This window comes from Symphalangus syndactylus, chromosome 4 (genome assembly GCF_028878055.3).
Source record: "Symphalangus syndactylus isolate Jambi chromosome 4, NHGRI_mSymSyn1-v2.1_pri, whole genome shotgun sequence".
Classification (NCBI taxonomy): Eukaryota; Metazoa; Chordata; class Mammalia; order Primates; family Hylobatidae; genus Symphalangus; species Symphalangus syndactylus.
Window position 1 is genome coordinate 160,080,494 of NC_072426.2, and position 9,566 is coordinate 160,090,059.

A 9,566-nucleotide genomic window follows, 5' to 3' on the forward strand; every position below is an offset into this window, starting at 1 on the left:
GTTTTCAATGAAACTTGTCTAGAAGACATGTTTTCTAGAATAGTGAACAGATGATGTGGCACATGGAATCCTAGATTTCTCTTTTAACTTAAAATGTGTGGAAATATTAATTAAAAACCTATTTGTAAGGCAGTGCTACGTGAATCATATTCTGAGAACAGCACTAAAAACATGGTTATTTAAAGTTTTAAACCTGGGAGAGTTGAGAGGAAGAAAAACTTTTATATTATGAAATAAGAAAAGTTTAGTGAATTGGTAAGACCAATTACCAAGAAAGGATTTCTGGGAGGCTGGGGGAATAAACTTTAGTCAAAAGAGAAATGACTGCCTTGCAATTTCAGCTGCATTTTAGTAAAGAAACAAAGGGTTGAAAGCAATTGTGTGAATTCTTTTATCCTGTATAGTGAAAAGAGAACTAACATTCTTAGAAGGCGTTTTCTGTCATTTCTCAGAAATAATAAAAAGTACTATGAGGACTTCATGAAGTGAATTGGAAAGACTGAAATCGACCATTCCTTGTTGGTTGGGACCCATGCTGAAGAAATGCCTTTCAAAACAAATTGGTGATTCTGGCCACATTGTGAGTTTAGCAGAAACTCTTGCCTAATTCTGAAACTTTTAGGTTCAGTAAACTAACTAAATTAATACTCTCTGTGTTAATTTTTAACCCGCCTATTGTTTTCTCTTTCATGTAGCATGTATGATAATAGCAACTGTAAAGGCATAGTTGCATCTTTGTTTTTAATGGTTTCTGTAGTTGTTTTCTGGTTTCTAACCATGTTCCTCCCTCCTAGACAAGTTTTCCCCAATGACATAAAGGCTGCATGGCAGAAAGAATATATAGATTCCAATGTGTGCTTTGTTAGCAGGAAATGACTGTTTTTAGGTTCAGAATTTTTTTCCCCTCACAAATAAGAAACCCTGTTTTGTCAGCTAGAAGAGCTCTGTTCCCAAGCACTAGAATCTAGTGTGAATATTCAAACAAGTGAATACGTCTAAATCTATAATTTTGTTAGCATTTTGAGAAAGAGCTTGAAGCTCTTTTCATTTCCTTTCTCATTTCAGTCAGTTGGAATTGAATTAGTCCCAATAATATTCTCACACTGCTTCCTCACTGGCCTTTACGTGAATGTGGAAAACACATAAAGAATTATTGGTCCATCCAAAGAAACTTTAGACAATGAAAGGAGAATAATTACTCACTTTTAAGGGTAGGAATGACATTGAGTTTGGAACCTAAGTGTTTACATTTTTTAAAAGGGCAATGGAGGTGACTGTTGATACTAAAAAGCCCTGGTCTGTTAGTTTCACTATTAAATGGCAAGACAATTTTTAAATTGATGAAGTAAAGTAATGTGAAATCCCTCAGTTTGAATTTTCATGCAAGTTATAAAATTTCATTGGGTGGTAGTTTACTTTCCACATTATAAAATTTAATTTAAGTCACTTTTCCCACAAAGCTTTGGGTGTGAAGCATCAAGATTCGCCTAATTTATTTTCTATTTCAGCATTATATTCTCCAAATTCATGACTTCACATTACGCACTTGATTTTAGATTTCTCAGAAAATGTCGAAAGGCACCCATCACATAGACAACACAATATTCAAATGACCACTCATGCATTGGTTCAGGTGTAAATGATCTTTCAGTGCTGACTGATTGGTTTAAAGGTTTTAATAAATGAAAACTTACAAAGAATCCATAAGTTCCATTCCTTTTATTGGGTTGATCCTTCCCACATTGTGGAAATCTTTTCTTTAGGGCACGTAGTTTCATCAGGAGTCTAGAAGGCAGTCTGCAGTGATTGGGGGAAGCTATGGTTTTTGTTTGTTCAGCATCATTTCCCATCCTGTTCCTTCTACTCCTGCCCCATTCCTAGTGGTCCAGATGGTGATGTCAATCACAATGACCTGTCCTCACTTCATCGGTGAGTATGTGGCCAAGCCTAGCTGCTGGAGTGGCAAGTATTGATTCAGGAATGTGCATATAACCCCAGAAAGATAAATTATTGTCTTCCCTGAGAGATTGTCATAGGGCTTCTAATGGGTGGGGGAAGTCTAATTCCACTGTGGCTGCTAGGCCGGACAAATCTGCACTTGGGGCTGATTGAGGTCATTCTATCTGACACAAACACACAGAAAGAGCTTGCCTATAGTTTGGCAAGCAGAAATAAGCACAGCTGAAAGGTGGAGAAGAAAAGAGGCAGAGCTCTGTGTATATTGTTTATCTCTGAGTCCGTTATGTTTAAAGATATATTCAGCACTGGACTTCCCAATTACGTAGTCACTATAGTCCCCCTTTCCTTAAGCCAGTTTGAGTTGAGTTTTTAACATGTCCAAGCAATAAGGATCTCAACGAATGCAGACTCTATTGCAGAACTTCTTGTGCGTCCTGACCATAATTCTGCTAAGTTCTTTCTCTTGCTCTTTCACTTCTTGTTTTTTCTTTAGTATGACCAACAATGGATAGATATTCTGAAGTTTTTATGCTAATATGAACAAATTCCCCAGAAGAGAAAGAGTGATTTCATACTGCAATTCAAACATAAATTCCCCGCTGAGAACCACTGAGGTGCTCGTAGTTACCCACGGCCTTTTGTAATAACTTTGGGCATAATGCTTTCATTTGCAGTTACTGTTGTGTAGAATTGAGAGTACCCTGGGAGTTAACCTGTAGGACAATGTAAAGAGGAGCATATATTCTTTCAAGGCACTTGTAGCTGTCATTTCATTTTTTGAGAGTTATCAATGGAGGTATTGTTGCAAACAGCTGTACCGTGAAGGCATTTAAGCCAGTTATTACTGCCTGTGGTGTCTGCACTCACAATGCTGCAAACACTGAAATTATGATTTACAGAGGTGAAAAATGTAAGTTTTGTAAGATATAGCTGTATAACTGGCTTTGTCTCTTCATATGATTGGACAGATTCTTTTGTAATGATGAGTCTAAATCTGAGTGCTTGTAATTCTCATGAGTTCAAAAGCTTTGGCTAGAATATATCATAACAGATACTAATAATACATGAATTTAGACAGCAATGTGGTAACACAAATGTTATTTTTAATGTTTTCAATTACAAGTGTTCCTTAACTTATGATAAGGTTATATTTTGATAAACCCATTGTAAGTTGAAAATATCATAAATGGAGAATGCATTTAATACATTTAACCTATGGAGCATTATCACTTAGCTTACTTAAATGTGCACAGAACACTTACATTAGCCTATAGTTGGGCAAAATCTTCTAACACAAAGCCTGTTTTATAATAAAGTGTTAAATATCTCATGTAGTTTATTGAACACTGTATTGAAAACAGAATGGTTGTATAGTTACTTGAAGTATGCTTTCTCACCATTGAAAAGTTGAAAAGTTGTAAGTTGAACCATTGTTAAGTTGAGGACTATCTATATGTCCCAATAACATTATGTTAAACTGTATTACATAGAATACACGCTGAAGACCCAGAATATGGTGAAGTAAGTTCTAAATGTGAAATATCTTAGATGTCAATAAATTTGGTTGAATGGAGCTGAAATGATACATGTCAGAATTGGAAAAAATAATCTTAAGTTTTCTGGAAGAACTCTTTGATATATTGTCCAATAACTCTTTTCCTAACAATACAATGACCATCTTTAATATGTTAAGGTCTATTTCCACATCCAATTCAGTGGACTAATCTCTGCTAAAGTTCCTTCTTTTCTCACCTTACCCAAATCATGTAACCCTTTACCTAGATTAAACTCTCCATTTGGCCAAGATTGATATAGGAATCAGTAATTAGGTTGTCTTTAGTGCTTCATGACTTATGATAGCAGATCACGCACCACTACAACATCTTTTGATTCTTGTGCCAATTAAAAGCAATTCTCAGAATATTTGCCAAAGAGTAGCCAATAGAAAATTTCCGCATTAGTTTACAAGTTAACAGAAGATATGGTCTCTATCCAATTTGTGTGCACAGCATTTTCCAGATATGATTGTGTCATTTAATCAATCTAATTCTTTAACTTAAAAGAATTTTAAAGATTATAGATCTTCTAGGATGATTTTATAAGTTATCTAAGAAAATACTCTGATTTCACAGATGTGTCAGTTAGGATGCTTTGGGTTGCGTGTGACAGAAAATGGATTCCAAGTTCCTTGAGTAAAAGTGGAAATGTGGAAGTTCACAACACTGAATGTTGCAGGTGATGAAACAGATTTTATCCAGGGCTCAGTCTCTGTGACTGGGCCTAGGGTTATCTCTGTAGTTCTTGCTCCTGCTTCCTCCATGAGGGCTAAATTCTCAAAGTTCCCAGAATGGGGACGAGCAGCTCCTACCCACATGCTTCCTGGCACTTCTACTGGGAAGAGTCTGCCTCCTGACACCTCAAGCAAAACCCCAGAAGTGAGTTCTCCTGGCCCTGGTTAGACTGACTTGGGTCATGTGCCACTCTTTCTTTTGAATTAATCTCTGTGATTAATGTGATCAGATTTACCAACTGGCTTAAGGCAGCCACTTCCAAACCTGGAGCTGAGGGCAGGATCAATCCCATGCCGACTGCGTTGCAAAAGACATTCAGGTTGTAGTTTAAGGTAATGGATCCTGGGGAGGCAACAGCAAATGCTAAGACTATGAAATCTGAGAATTGGAGGGCCTTGGCCCTATCACACAGAAAGCAGCAAAGCCTCATCTAGAACCTAATTCAACATTATTTTCGTCTGTCAACAAAGGGCCATGAACTACTATTAATACACAAATTCATGCTGTCAGCACTGTGTCATTGTAGAGGAGTGGAGACGATGGGGCTATTCAGGGCAGTCTTGATCAATGTGTGGTCTGGTGTTGACTGTAAAATACATCTGAGATGTCTGATAAAAATGCAGATTCCTGGGCCCCATCCTGGATTTGCTGAAGCAGAATCTGTCGGGGTGGGGCCCAGGAATTTGCATTTTGTTTCCTAGACAGATGTCTTCCTGATGATTAAGATTTGAGAACCATGGTTATGTGACCCATAAATTGTTATGGTTAACAAACACTTTAAAACTTCTTACCATGTCTGCATCTGGGAGTGTATTTGGAAATATTTTCTATAAAATTTCTTTATATTGACTTTCCAGTTAAGACTGTAACTACTTCTAACCTATAATCTGGTCATCACCTCTGTTGAGAGGATTATGCAGTCTTGCTGAATTCATTGGGTGAGCAGAAAAATGTGCAGAAGAGACTGATGGGCGAAGTTGAAAACTACCTTCGTTCTGCACTCTGAAGGAATATCACCAAGTGTACAAATGGTGAAGTTAGTACAAATGGGGAAAACATAAATATATTTACTATGACAAATGGCATCAAATAAAGCATGCTATTACCCATTTATATATATTACTTACCTTTCAGAACTCTTACATTGTTTTTCAAAGATGATTGATACATTAAGAGTTTGCTCAATCTGCAGTACTTGGATAGTAAAAGCAGGATGTTTACAGCAGCTATTGAAAATCATTTCCATGCTGACTGTGGCTTATAATAAATACAACATTCACTGGGTTGCTTTGTCTGATCCTTGTTTTTGTCTGACAGCACAAATCTGGAGACAAATTTTCCACCTGCCTCCTAGAAACAACCTAAAGGGTACTTGTCTCCCATGCAGCTCCCCGTGAAAGTCCAAGATGGCTTTTGTTGTCTTATTAGCAGCATTTCTTGGAGACTGATGGGGTTGGGGGGTGATTGTCAATTTTGCTTTTAGATAGCAAACTGTTTGTGGAAGAACAGTGAAATTAAGAGTACTACCAGAGTAAATCTGACGTTTTTCCATTGCATTTCTTGCAATGCTATAGGATTTATGAGATGTATTATTGAACCATTGTCTACTTAGGGAGTTGAATTAATTTTTTATGTGCTGCCTGAGGAGAAAATAGTGTAAACAGAGTGGTGAGATAAAATTTTACATACAGCAGTGATTTGAAATAAAGTTCAGTAGAACATAATCCAAAATAATAATAGATAATTACTGAGTTTTCACAAACCCTAAGTACTCAGTATTGCTGAGTGTGTTAAAATATGTTCTAAGCAATTTACAGGTAGTAATTTATGTAATCCTTAGAACTATCTGAGGAGGTAGATTTTGCTATTCAAATCAGTTTACATATGAGGAAACAGGCACAGAGTGGTTAATACATTTACCTAAGTTCCCACACCTAGCAGGTAAAGGAATTGGAATTTGAAACCAGGCAGACTATATCCAGATCCATACTCTTAACCACCAAACTATAGAGTTGGTTATGCATGATTGTAATGTGTCATAATAAATCAGGAATTATATAAAAATTTCCCAATATCCTTTTTCAATGAGTTCTGTAGAGTAAAGGAGATAGTGTAAATACACTATTAAATAGTATATGGCAGTATAAAGATTTTATGACTATGACTTGAAGCCATGCTCAGTTGCTGATAAATATGGGATTTGGTTCAGCAGGCTTCTGGCATGCTGTAACAAGGACTAGGTAGATCTGAGCCATATCGGCCACCATTCTCTATAGTGACAATGTTCATCTGCCAGTAGCTCAAGAGGCCCTTTGAGTTGGTTTCACAAACACTAAATACTTGGGACTCTTGGGCATCTAGACTGGTGCCCTTTAAGTTTCACCACTGTTTAAATAAAATCAAGAAAATACATTTTTTATCAAGAGCCCAAGTCTCGCTCTAAGGGACCTGGTCCCTCAGAAGCATCCCCTTAGGGTTCTAAAGAGCACATTGTTGGAAGATGAATGCTTCTGATTAAAGGAATCTCAAATCTAAAAAAACAAAAAACAAAAAAACTAGTGCACATGGATGTGTTTAAATCATGCAGAGTTTTCCTCTGATTATCTGAGGCCAATGTAGCCAATTTGCATTGCAATTTGATGGATGAGGATTAGGAATTCATATATGGTGATTGGTATGGTTTGGCTGTGTCCCCACCCAAATCTCTTGTCAAATTGTAATCCTCAATGTTGGAGGTGGGGCCTGGTGGGAGGTGATTGGATCATAGGGATGGTTTCTAATGGTTTAGCACCATCCCACTAGTGCTATCTTGTGACAGAGTTCTCACGAGATCTGGTTCTTTGAAAGTGTGTGGCACCTCCCCCTTCACACACACTCTCTCTCTCCTGCAGGCCATGTGAATAATTGCCTGCTTCCCCTTTGTGTTCCACCATGATTGTTAAGTTTCCTGAGGCCTCCCTGGAAGCAGAAGCCTGTAGAGCCTGCAGAACCATGAGCTGATTAAACCTCTTTTCTTCATAAATTATCCAGTCTCGGGTAGTTCCTTACAGCATTTTGAGAACAGACTAATATAGTAATGAAATTACACATGATCACCCTAGAACTACATAAGCCTCTGGCTGGCTTTCCTAGTGCTTTTTCTAACCAAAGGGCAGATGCTTTGTGATGACAGCAATGCAGTGTGGTTATGAGTGCTTGAAGCTGATGTTGCCTCTCAAGTACATTTTCAATAACAGTGATGAAAATGACAAGCACAAAATTCATCCTTCATGGCAAATAATTATCTGCACTTTTTGTACATTCCCTTTCAGTCTTTGTTCTTTTACAGATGGAATTTTGTATGTTTGTAATCTTGCTGTATATATAATTTTGGATCCTGTTTTTTACTTAACATTTCTCATGCTGCTATAATTTTTATAATTGTTGTTATCTTAATGGCTACCCAATAAACCACTGAGTTGAATATCACAATTTATGAAAGTATTTTATAATTGCTAAGCTTTTAGATTTTTCTACTTATTTGCCATAATAAACAACAGTATGTAGCTGGGTTTGGCACACACACCAAATCCTGCCCACAACTTATTTTTTAAAATTAAAAAAAATTTTTTTTTTTGAGACAGAATTTCTCTCTTGTTGCCCAGGCTGGAGTGAAATGGTGCAATCTTGGCTCACTGCAACTTCCACCTCCTGGGTTCAAGTGATTCTCCTGTCTCAGCCTCCCAAGTAGCTGGGATTACAGGCATGTGCCACCACGCCCAGATAATTTTGCATTTTTAGTAGAGATGGGGTTTTTCCATGTTGGTCAGGCTGGTCTCCAACTCCCAACCTCAGGTGATCTGCCTGCCTTGGCCTCCCAAAGTGCTGGGATTGTAGGCGTGAGCCGCTGTGCCCAGCCCACACCTTATCTTTGTAGATAAAATTTCAGTGGAACACATTCACACACACTTGTTTATGTATGGTCTATGCTGCTTTCACATTACAATAGCAGAGCTGAGTGGGTACAACAGAAATCATATGGCCTACAAAGCTGAAAATATTTATTATCTGGCCTTTTACAGAAAAAGTTTGTCCATTCCAAATTATTAACTTAGGACCCAAATAGATTTTGGATAATTTTGTTAAGATAAATTCTGATAATAGGGGTTACTTGGCCCAAGTATGGTCTCAAAGCATATTTCCCAACTGTTTTCTAATGCTGTTATATTGATTTATAATGCTACCAGCAACATAGAGCTGTGCAACTTTCATCCAACTGTACCGTAAGTGGGTTTCATCACTTTAAGTTTTTCTTACTTTAATAACTATTGATAGTATATCATTGGTGTTTTTGCTTTCTTCAGTACGAAAAAGATATTTCTCTGTAGATTGATTAGTTGTTTTCTCTTGTATAAAATGTCTGTTTATGTTTCTTATATGCTAATCTACCAGAGTCTTATTGCTTCACTGGTTAATTTGTGTGAGCTTATGGATGATTTTCTGACTTACATTAAAAGAACCAGCAATAAGATATGTGGTCGATGGCTTACTGCACACAGATATGCAAAAATCATGCAAGCATTATGTGATTCATTAAAGCAGATAGAGAAGTCAGGCTTATAATAATTATGAATGCCACCTTTTAAAGCTAGAATGTCTGCGTTACTGATGTAAATAATACCAGTAGCTCTTTTATTACTCTCTAAATCTGTAAGCTGAACTCCTGCAAGGAAAATATGTCTTCTTTATGTAATGAAAATATTTGCTTATGTAGTGTTAAATTTCTCATTTGTGTGTGACTCATTAAAGTAGACAACTAACTTAGCTGTAGTTCTAAATAAAAGAACCTTGTTACAATAATGCTTTTTTTTTTTTTTTCCAAGATGTAAAGTGTTGATAAGCTTGAGTCTCTCCCACTCTGGCTGCAAAAATTAAAAAGGGCTACAACAAAATTATAGACTGGAAATTTGTGACCAAATACAGCACAGGATTCTTAGACTACAAGGAAGACAGCTTCAGAGAAAGGAACAAGGAGAGTTTACTTATACTTTTTTATACCCCTAAGGAGGGCTTTTTTGTACATATTTGTTGGTAATATTTTGAAGATGTGAAGTCAATGCATTTTAATCTGCTTTGATATCATGCTCCCTTCCAGCCTTCCACCTCTGAGGCTGAGCCATGAGGCCTGTTGCCCTGGGGGACAGTAGGACAGTTCTGCCTCCAACAAAGGTATGATGGATCAGCTTTACTCACAAAGCTGAATTTCTGGAGCATGCAGCAAGATCATGATTTTGAAAGCCAGGCTTTGGGAGAAGGAAATGTGTTTTCTAAGTTTCT